The following is an 11,820-nucleotide window of genomic DNA, read 5'->3' as shown; positions in this document are numbered from 1 at the left end:
TTTAAGCAGCCTTACTCTGCTTTTTTCTCTTGAAGGATTTCCGCTCCCCCAGCCCTGTCACTTTTCCTGGGCCCCTTAGAGAAGCAATAAAAAAAATGTCAGTACAGTCATAAAAATGCTTAGAAAGCAGAATAATGCTGATAACAAGGAGAAGGGCTACTTGGGGGCAAGGAAAGCTGTGGGAAGCAAGGACAAGGGAGATAACAGGAGTAGAAACATCAGACTGTAATCGTTATTCTAACACACAATCTCTGTATTCTTGGTAAAACATTACCTTTGTAGTCCCATCTTCATTATCTCACTACTTCGGACCTCATGGATTACATGCATAATTTGATTTGCTTGTATACTTTGATAAACCTATTCAAGAGGGTTGCATTCCTGCCACATTTTAGGTTTTCTATTGCAGTCTCTGGTACCAAATATATGCAAGCTGTGCTGGTCTCTGTTATTAAACAAACTCATGAAGGAGAAATTTCTCCTACAATTTGGTGTGAAAAGTGGGATTAATGGAACACAGGAGTGGTGGCAGTATTTTTGTGGTAAGTATCAGAGCCCTCCCCTGCTAAAGTACAAATTGCTCAGGATTATAAACCCCTTCCCATTCTTCAGTGGGCTCATGGTGGGTCACCCAGGTTTTGGAAGGATGCCTCCATTTAATTGCCTCTCCCTTTTTCTGAGGGAAAGTGCCTGCATCTGGTCTCCATTGATGGGAAACACTAGATCCAGGTGCTTGACTGGCAGTGATCAGGTCAGAGGGAGACTGGGGTAAGCTCAATTTTCAGGAAAACTGGGAGTGGTTCAGTTTCCAAGAAAAATGGCTGGAGACCCCCATTGATGGTTGACAGTGAGTTGCCCTTGGACCCATGTGAAGAGATCCATCTATGGCAGTCTCAGCAACTTTAAGATGTGTGGACTTCAACTCCCAGAATTCCCCAGCCAGCATGGCTGACTGGAGAATTCTGGGAATTGAAGTTCATACAGCTTAAAGTTGCTGAGATTGAGAAACACTGATCTATAGTGATTCAGTATCTCTATGGCTCCCCAGCCATACATAGCTCACAAATGGCATGTCTGAGCTAATTCCCTCATGAATTCCAGTTTTTGTTTGTGGGAAACATTGACTTGCAACAGCTACACTTTGGATGAGAGCAGAGTTTTTCAAAACCACATTCTGCAGAATCCTAGGATTTCCTTGATGAGAAAAAAAAATCACTTAAATGAAGCCCATTTTCTCTAATAGAGCTTTGTTCTATCAGGGGTTCTGGGAATTATTTCTTTTTAGGCTAACAGATTGCATGGCCTGAAAAGGTTTGAAAATGCTTATCTTAAGCAGTTGAGGAGGCCTTTGGCAGCCTTTGGCAGCCCCTGGAAAGTTTGATGCAGAAGCAGCTGTAGCTTGCCGCTCTCCTTCCCCCTCTCTCCATGAATAACCAGGCTCTGCCTCAATATATGAATTTGACTTCATCAGGTTTCATGAATTTGGGTCCAGCAGGACTCTTTGTGTCCCAGATTGGCCAGTGCTCCAAAAATTTACCCAGGTCCACCTGATGAACTTTTAGATGAACCTGACTGCCCTCGAGGGGGTCTCAAGACATGACTCCACTGTCTTTGGCCCCAGAAACAGCAGCCTGCCTTCCTTGCATGCTGATACCTTTGGGAAAGATGGCATTTGAAAATGGCTGGTCCAATTGCACCTGCCAGCCTGGGGTCAGCTCCTCACCCCACCAACTTCTGTTGACAGGTGTTCTGGTCTCTTTTATTAAAGAAACTCATGAAGGAGAAATTTCTCCTAAACTATATCACAAAATAGCAGCCAACAGAACATTAGAGAAGACCAAAAGAGAGCCAGGACAATGCATCCTTGGGTCAGGTGCTCTTTCTATCTGCACAAGCAAGAGCTTGGTTCTATTAAAAAAATCACTAGTGAGGAAAAGCTCACTGTTGACCTCCATGGCTCCAACTACTTATATCAGTCAAATATTGTGCCCTCTTCCCAGTATTTTCTTAATCAGATCAGCTTCTTAGGCTGCAATCTCCAAGAGGGAATTAGCATCAGGTGAGGAATATCAATTCTTTCTTTTGCTTTGATTTCAAACCTCAACATCCCACTTCTCCAAAAATACACATGCTTCCCTCTGGTTCATTGGGGGAAATATACAAGAACCTGTCCAATTTCTATCACTGATAAAGTTCAAGTATCTGGGAAGGCATTTGGAAACAGAAATCAAGTCGGTGAAGAAGAAGGAGTTATGAAGTGTCTTCTACAACTGTTCCTTTTGTCGATTTTAAGTTTGATACTCCATTTAGTTAAAAGAAAATATTGCACAGCCTGAAGCTAAATTGATTTGTTTCTTGCATGTCAGCATATATAATTTCAATATGTAACTTACATACTAACTTAATTACTTACTTACCCTGATGGGAATCATACAAATTAGTTGGTTATCAGGTGGTGCCAGACATATGGAAAATTGGTCATAATCTTTCTCCCTAATTACATACTTGGAAGATTCTCCTCCACTCTAGCTTTATCGCTATGCTGGTTTATAGGGATGTCCTTCCAGGAAGAGAACTTCAAATTAGGCACCTGTAGGATTCTGAGTACGCTGACAGTAGCTTGCATGAAAAGATTTGGCCTGTGAACCTCCTGATGTGTACTTTAAAATTCCATCTATCATTATTTTGCTCTCATGTGAAGGAAAAAGGGCTTACAAGTTGAAAACAGATACATATAGCTAGTGTTAAATTACCAGCAATGATTTTCTGCAAAGTCTGGGAATGAGTTTTGTGAGTAATTTTCTAGCACTGTCTCATTTATTTAAAACATTTATGTGCTGCCTTTCCATCCATCATAATCCTCACATTATCTGACACTCCACTATAACAACCTGCTACACAAGTGGCAGAAGATGTCAGCTGTAACTTCATCTGAAACGTTTAATTTAATGAGCAGGACAAATTCATTTTAAACCCGTGTTGAACAGGATAGGAGAATGACAAAAAAGAGTAAGAGGCCAGATGTTGTAACTGCAGCTTTTAAAAAATATTATCTTAACAGTGGGGTCCTATTTTTTAAAAAGTTTTTATTCTAAGGGGAAGAAAAAAGAGAGAAAAAAAGAGAAGGTAAAATAAAAAAAATAATACATTGACAATTTACAAAATGGCAGTGTTCTAAAGTCCATGTTTGCCAACCAACATAAGGCACAGCATTTTAAAAACAGAAAATTGTCTGTTTTCTGGAGTCAACCACTTCCTTAATGAACCTTTGCCTATCCACCCCCACCCCCCACCACTCAAAGAAAATTCAGCTAACAGGGAAGCTGCAGAGGCAGGATTTCATTAGCGCATTTTACTGCATTTCTTGGGTTCTAAATAAGAATTATGGGCAATCTCCTATTACTACTAACTTGGTTCAGCAGCACATTCATGTTCAATTTTCCAGAAATGCATTTCTATTCTTTTAGTTCTCAACTTTTCAGTGTGGAGAATGTATTTAAGGGAATGTAGCATTGATTTGCTCTGCATTAGTCACAGTGTGAACCAGGCAACCATTTACTAAAGGATAGCCTAGTTCTTCGAGTAAGAGATAAATTTATAATTGTATTTATAACTGTTGTAAAGAAGATCGGAAGCTACTTCTTTGTATCTTTTTTCTTTCTTTTCTATTTTTTTACCTTTTTTTCCTTTCTTGCACTTTTAGCTTGCTTTCTGATTTCTTTTTCTTTTCTTCTTATGTTATATTAGTTTGTATTAGTTTTTAATTTTCCTTTTTAAAACTTCTAATACAAATACACACACACAAATATATATATACACACATACATACATACTACAGCTGCTATAATCTTGGAAATGCTTGGCTACAAAATCAAGAACAGCAGTACATACCCTCCCTGGAAAATGAGGTTGGAGGCTAAGGGCAAGGCAACTGGAAGAGAAGTCAGTCGGCTGGTGGAACTACAGAAGGGTGTGGGGATTAAGGACAAGACTCAGCTACTGAAAAAATACATGGGCCTGACTCCATCTGAGGCCCTAGAGCAGGGGTCCTCAAACTTTTTAAACAGGGGGCCAGTTCATGGCCCTTCAGAATGTTGGGGGGGGCCAGACTATAGTTTGAAAAAAACATGAGGGTCCCTCCCACGGAGTATGAGGAGAGGAGGAGAGCCGCCAGACCCGGCATATCTGTCATGCAGAATAGTCCGGCTCTGTGACCTCCCTCCTCGTGCATCGCCTGCAGCTCCCGACACAGCCCCGACACTTCCGCTTCTGACAGACAGCAGCAGCGCCCAATCAGGTGGGCGGGCCGGATAAATGACCCTGGCGGGCCGTATCCGGCCCGCAGGCCATAGTTTGTGAACCCCTGCCCCAGAGACTGCTAAACAAAGGCTCACAGCACTGGCTGCCAGGCTAAGGAGATACACTAGAGAAGCAGAGGCCAAGAAGATAAATGCCCTATTCGCCAAAGAACCATCCAAAGTGTACTCCCAACTGCAATGCAACCACACAGTAACAGCAGAGCCACCAGCAGCAGAAATTGGAAGAACTTCCAGCAGATACTGGAAGAACATATGGGAGAAAGAGAAGACACATAACACCAGTGCAAAGTGACTGCAGGACCTGAAAGCAGACCACAGCAATCTCTCAGAATAGGAACCAGTCACCCTCACAGTAGCAGACATCCAACAGTGGGTCAAGAACATGAAGAGCTGGACAGCATCTGGCCCAGACATGATCCACACATACTGGCTAAAGAAACTAAGAGCAGCGCATGAACGCCTAGCAGCACAGATGAACCAGTTGCTAGCAGTAGGCTGCCACTCAGACTGGCTAACACAAGGAAGGACAGCGCTTATCATGAAAGACCCTCACAAGGGAACAGCACCATCCAACTACCAGCCAATAACCTGTCTCCCCACAACATGGAAATCCTATCAGGCATCATAGCTACCAAGCTACAAGACTATATGGGCCAGTACATGAGCACAGCTCAGAAAGGTATTGGGAACAACACCAGAGGCTCAAAACACCAGTTGCTCATAGATAGAGCAGTCACCTGAGACTCAAGGTCTAGGCAGACCAGTCTGAGCACAGCCTGGATTGACTACAGGAAAGCCTATGACTCAATGCCACACACATGGAACTGTAAATGCCTGGAGCTATACAAAGTCAACAGGACACTAAGGACCTTCCTCAAGAACTCAATGGGACTGTGGAAGACAACACTGGAAATCAACTCAAGACAGCTGACACAAGTGGCCATCAAATGCGGCATATACCAAGGTGATGCACTGTCTCCGCTGCTGTTCTGCATAGGCTTAAACCCCTCTCAGCCAGATAAACACAAGGAATGGATATGGGTACAGGTTCAAGAGTGGAATCACCATCAGCCACCTCCTCTATATGGATGACATCAAGCTGTATGCTAAGAGTGAATGAGACATCGACTCATTGATCCATCTGACATGGATCTACAGCGAGGACATTGGGATGTCATTTGGACTGGAAAAGTGTGGCTGAATGGTAGTAAAGAGAGGGAAGGTAGTTAAGACTGATGGGGTGGAACTACCAGTGGGCCACAGAGCAGACATAGAGACCAGCTACAAATACCTTGATATCCCACAGTCACATGGGAACCACGATGAAGATGCAAGGAAGACAGCAACATCCAAGTACCACCGAAGGATAAGACAGATTCTGAAGAGCCAGCTCAATGGGAAGAACAAGATCCATGCCATCAACACTTACACCCTACCAGTCATCAGATACCTTGCCAGTATAGTGAGCTGGCCAAAGGAAGACATGGAGGCTGGTGATGTGAAGACCCAGAAGCTCCTCACAATGTACGGAGGTTTCCACCCCATGTCCAACACCCAGAGAATGTACACCAGCCGCAAAGAGGGCGGGCGGGGTCTGATGAGTGTCAAAGCCACTGTCCTGGATGAAATCCAGAGCATCCAGGAGTACATCACTGAGATGGCACCCAAAGATGAGCTGCTGAGAGAATGCCTGAGGCAGCAGCAGAGGAGGAAGTTCAAGTGGAGGAAGTACCATGGCAAGACAAACACCTGCATGGGATGTACCATCGACAGATAGCTGATGTGGCTGACATTGGGAAATCCTATCAGTGGCTGGAAAGGGCTGGACTAAAAGACAGCACTGACGCACTGATCATAGCAGCACAAGAACAGGCACTAAGCATCAGATCCATAGAGGCAGGGGTTTACCACACTAGGCATTCCACCAAGGTGCAGATTGTGCAAAGAGGCCTCAGAGACAGTCCAACACATAGTGGCAGGGTGTAAGATGCAGGCAGGAACAGCATACACTGAATGGCACAACCAAATAGCTGGCATTGTGTACAGGAACATCTGCACAGTGTATGGGCTAGAGCCCCCCCCCCCAAGTCCAGATGGGAGATTCCACAGAAGGTCATGGAGAATAACAGGGCTGAGATCCTGTGGGACTTCCAGATCCAGACGGACAGGCAGGTACTGGCCAATCAACCAGACATCATGGTAGTAGACAAAGACCAGAAGACAGCAGTAGTGATAGATACAGCAATGCTGAGTGACAGCAACATCAGGAAGAAGGAGCATGAGAAGCTGGAGAAGTACCAGGGCCTGAAGGAGGAACTAGAGAGGATGTGGAAAATAAAAGCCAAAGTGGTCCCAGTGGTGGTAGGAGCACTTGGGGCTGTGACTCCTAAGCTGGGAGAGTGGCTCCAACAGATCCCAGGAACAACATCAGAGCTCTTTGTCCAGAAGAGTGCAGTGCTAGGAACAGCTAAGATACTGCTCAGAACCCTCAGACTCCCAGGCCTCCCTCTCTCTCTCTCTCTCTCTCTCTCTCTCTCTCTCTCTCTCTCGGACAGCCCAGCACTCTGTGCATGTAACAAAAGCAGAGTTGTCTGGCTTCTGCAATGAACAACTCTTTCTCAAAGTTTGGCTATAGCTTTCAGTTCTGTTCTTGCATAGTTTATTGATTTGGTAGGAGGGAGGTCCAGGGATTTTTTTTTCTTTCCTGGTTGGGTCTGAGTTGGTATTTAATTTGCTTTGGCAGGATTCCTTTTTATGTTGATAATTTTTGTAGTTTCTTATGTAGGCTCTTTTATCTTATTGTTTGGGATATGCTTCCAAGAGGAGGGATGGTTTATTGGCAGTTCCTGAGGCTGGGGAAATGCCTAGTGCAGTGTTTCTCAACCTCAGCAACTTTAAGATGCGTGGACTTCAACTCCCAGAATTCCCTAGTCTGCATGCTAGCTGGGGAATTCTGGGAGTTGAAGTCCACACATCTTAAAGTTGCTGAGGTTGAGGAATACTGCTATAGTGGAACTGATGCTGGTGGCCATTCCAGGAGATAGAGGGTCAGGCAGGCTATGCTGCTTTGATGTATGGCTACAGATCTTGGTTGCAAAAATCCAGAGTTAAATTTCCTGTATGACTTTGCTTCCGGCAAGGGTCTGTCAAGAGTTTTGCAGCCCAAATCTCATAGGAGTATTAAAGGAACAGAAACCCTGTTTTCTTTGCATCTGGTTACTGTAACTGTGATTATGCTACTGTTTATCTGAAAAGCTTCTTGTTTAGATATTGGCATTTCTTTCAAGAGATGCCAGGTTGTCAGGATAAAGCTGTTATAGATGCATTTACACGTAGGAGAAATCCAGCCAAATGACTGACATCTAACAAGGTACTTTCCTTGAATACAAACTCTGCAGCAACAGATTTTGCAGATACTTTGCAAATAGAAATGTCATTTCTGCAGGAATGCAGTGACAATAAAAGTAGACCTACACAGTACTATTGTTGCTCTGCAAGGGTTTATATGTAAGGAGAACAATATATTTCAAAGCAAACATAAATTACCTGGGGAAGAGTTTTGAAACAGATAAAAGGAGCAGGGAGTGCTGAAAGTAAACCACTGGATGGAATGCTATTTCTATGAGATTTATTAATTTTTTTAAAAAACTAGACCAATTCTTTCCAGGATATCCGATGGATTATCATCACACTGCAAGTCCTGTTATTTGTACAGTTACATGTGCACACTGAGAGCAAATGTGGTCTAATGGTTAAGGTGTCAGATAGTCATTGGGGAGGCACCCCCAACTATGGAAACTTACTGGATGATTTTGGACTTTTAAATATTTTGGACTTTTAAATATGTAAGATTTAAATATATTTAAAGACATTTATATTTAAAGATATAAATATGTAAGATATTTGATTTGCTTACAGAGTTTTTGCTTATAATTGTTCTGCCTTTTTTCTGCAGTTTGCTCCGTATCTGTGATGCACTTCAAAGCACATTTAAGATATAATGCAAAACAGGCGTTAAATTATGAAATGCGAATGATTTAATAAATAGAATAAATTATATGAGAAGCATACCACTAATGGTGACAGAATAGCCTGTCTTTAACACCTTATGAATGCTTCATTAGAACACAGAATTGTTATTACTTAAAATGCCTAATTTTTTTAGGTACTGTTCAGAGATTTAACATAGAAAAGAAAATCCTTATCTACTGTCATTTTATCATCCTTTTAAATATTTTTCACACAAACTAAACTCTGTAGCTAAATTTAATAGCATTCTAATGTAGGTATGCGTCTATTTGAAATGTAAATGGTATAGTATATAGAATTTTTCCCATAATAAAGAATTAATGATTCAGTAATCTTATTAAGCTGCTTTATGTTTAGGATCATCCTCATCCTTTAAAAAGCATTTTTGTTGCTCTGGATCATAATGACATATATTTAATTCCATCGGGAGTAGAATTTCTAATGAAATCTACATATGGTGGTTTTTCTGGAATACCTACTCAACTTTAATTTCTTAAATTTCTAATATCTATTATCTAATTAATATTAATCTAATTAATATCTAAATATTTCTAATATCTCTTCTAGCAAAGAAATTCACTTAGTTCTCATTTCTACTTTTTAACTTCTTTTGACTTATTTTTGAAAATAAACAACTTTTTGTAGATTTTGGGGACATTAAAAACTCATCTTCCTGTATGCATGCATCTTCCCAGAATTTTTTTTTTTTGCAATACTTAAATACATATTCTTATTGTGAGACTACATGAGAGAAATAAGCCAAATAGTAAATACTGTCATATTTAAAATGCTTGCTCTCAAGGATTACATTGTTGCCTTTGGGCTTTTTAAATCATGTGGAAAAAGCAAAGTTTAACTCTTAAATAGAATTTGCACTGCAGAAAATTTGAGGATCTTCAGGATGACATTAATGGGTATCACTGTGGCCACTAGCACTTCCTTTAGCATTCAGTAGGCTTATTTCCCCCTTTTATTTAGATTTTTAAAGACAACATTACATTTTAATTGGGATGCTGTTGTGTTGAAAATGAAGTGCAGGATTTTGGAACCATCTTTATTTCCAAGAATAATTCTGGGTTCCCTAAGGGCCCCATTTCTGTATGATCTATGTGTTTTTTTCTTTCTCTATATTAACTGATTTATTTTGACATACTCTACATTGTGTCTAAGGCTTTTTTTGTATGTGGTATGTTCCCTTTCTTCTCCCTGTGATTGTAGATTCCTTGGAACATCACTTGTATGCCTTCTGGACATGGGTATTTTGTTGTGTTGCACGTTTTGGCACTAGGGGCTCAGACCAGGCATTGTACTGAGATTCAGGACCACAAGGCTTATTTGTTTTCTGTGAAACAGAGTTAAAAAGTAAGATCAGGAGTAGTTTAAGGGATTAGGCCTCAGATTTCCATCTCTGCTTTATACTTAACATTTGGGCATATTACTTCACCTGTTTCCATTTTTGGGAAATATATTGTGATTCCAGTCATAGCAGTTATTTGTGAATGGAGAAGCCCTTCTATTGCAGCCATTTTGTGCTATCTACAACACACACCCAAAATTTCACTGGCCCCAAAGAAGTAATGATCTATCCTCTTAAAAGGACACTGACAAAAACAGTGTTGATGGGGCTGGGGAATCAAATCTATTCAGACTTCTGCAAATTAAGCCTGATTTCAAAATTTCTGTTCGCTTTACCTTCACAGTTTTAACATGTCATTGTTTTGGTATCCACTGAATTACAGGACTATAAATATGGAATGTCAAAGTACTGTTTTTATGATATAAATATTACACAGCTATTTTTATATGTGTATCATATAAAAATAGATATACCCTGCTCTTCCTCCTTATGGGCTGCAACATCTGATAATTTAAAAAACAACTTTCACCAGCCATGATTCCCAAGTAGAGACAATATCCATTTAATTGTCAACCAATACACATTCAACTCTTGTCCATGTACTATTAAAGATGTATAATCCAACCAATATTCACAATCCCTTTTTTCCTATTATACTCTTAAAATTTCTAAAAGTTTAATGAATCATGTCTAAAAATAGGCCAGTACCTACTTTATAAACTGTCTCTAAAGCTGACATTCTTATTCAAGTTTGTATGCTGGGGAAAGAATGTGTAAAATTCTTCAAGTCTTCTGAAGAGATCATTCATTGTCTTTCCTTCCTATAGGAATCTGTTAAAAGCCTCTTGATTCTCCTGAACCTGTGCCCTCTGATTTTTATAGCCTTGTTTTCCACTACAAAACAGTCTGTAGTTTAGGCTATATTTTACTACCATCCAACTTGCTCCCTCTGTCCCTTCGCATTGCACAAAAGCACGTGAGCCACCACATTTCCCACATCGCACACGTCTGCTACACACTGCAGTAGCAGCAGGTACGTGTACCCAAACTTCTGACATGAAATGGACGGGAGAAAGAATATGTGGTCTCAACCGAAACCCTTTTGATTCCCCAGTCCTCAGGCCGGCTCGTCCGCTTTAAAGGAGAGCTGAGTTGCAGCTACAGGAGATGCAGCGCCTTTACTTTCTATTAATCAAATCTTGGGGCTCCGTCAAGGTCTTTTTGTACCACCGCCTCCGTCATTTTTAATGGGAACCCTCCCCCCTCCCAAGAACAGAGACGACTGACACTTGCTCCGACGACCTAAGTCCTCAGCAAATTTATTCGCCTCTTCCGAAGTTTGCTTTCCACCAACGGTTGTCTCTAACCTATATTTGGGTGGCTGGGTTGACACAATTGCTGGTTTATGAAAAAAAACCCGTTGAATGTTGGTTGTATTGTTAGCCGCCTACAGTGGTGCAGCAGTAGCTGCTCTGCATGTTGAGTATATCCCGTTATGCTTATGGGGCTGGCTTCAGGCTGCACCGCTTCGCAACCTTAGCGAGCTCAGGACGGAGCGGCGGCACTACGGCATTTCGGCTCCCCCTCCATCCCGATCCTCACAAAACTGAGGCCCAGAAACGGTCTGCTCGCATCTTGTTCTCCAGGACTTTATTGCCACTCACAATCTTCCACTCCAGCAAATCCCTCTTTCTCTTTTCCCAGGAAGGCTCTCCCCTCTTCCCTCAGCCGCAGCTTCAGCCCGGGAACTTTCCATTCACGGCGAGAAGCCCTCCAGCTGCGGTGCGCGTACTGCGCCAGCGCCGGTTTCCCCCAAGACTCAAAGCGGCCTCACCCGCCTCCAAGTAACACTCCCGCCCGCCCGCGCCCGCATGGATTCCTCAATAGGGGGCGCACGGCTCCCGAGCCAGACTGTGCATGCCCGAGTGACGCATTGCAGGTACGAAGCGACCAATCAGAGAAGCCTGTTCGTTGTTCACTCACTCACACGTTTTCCTTCGTCCATCTTCTTTCGCCGAGCTAAAAAGTCCCTTCTTAAAAAATAAATAAATAAACCCTACACGATAATCTGGTTTTAAGATGTTACAGCTACTCTTTTCCCACTCATTTTATCTT

The sequence above is a fragment of the Python bivittatus genome, unplaced genomic scaffold (assembly GCF_059951505.1).
Source record: "Python bivittatus isolate LINGU-HERP-01145 unplaced genomic scaffold, Pbiv_v1 ctg000020_np1212, whole genome shotgun sequence".
Classification (NCBI taxonomy): domain Eukaryota; kingdom Metazoa; phylum Chordata; class Lepidosauria; order Squamata; family Pythonidae; genus Python; species Python bivittatus.
Note: the sequence above shows the minus strand (reverse complement) of the source record.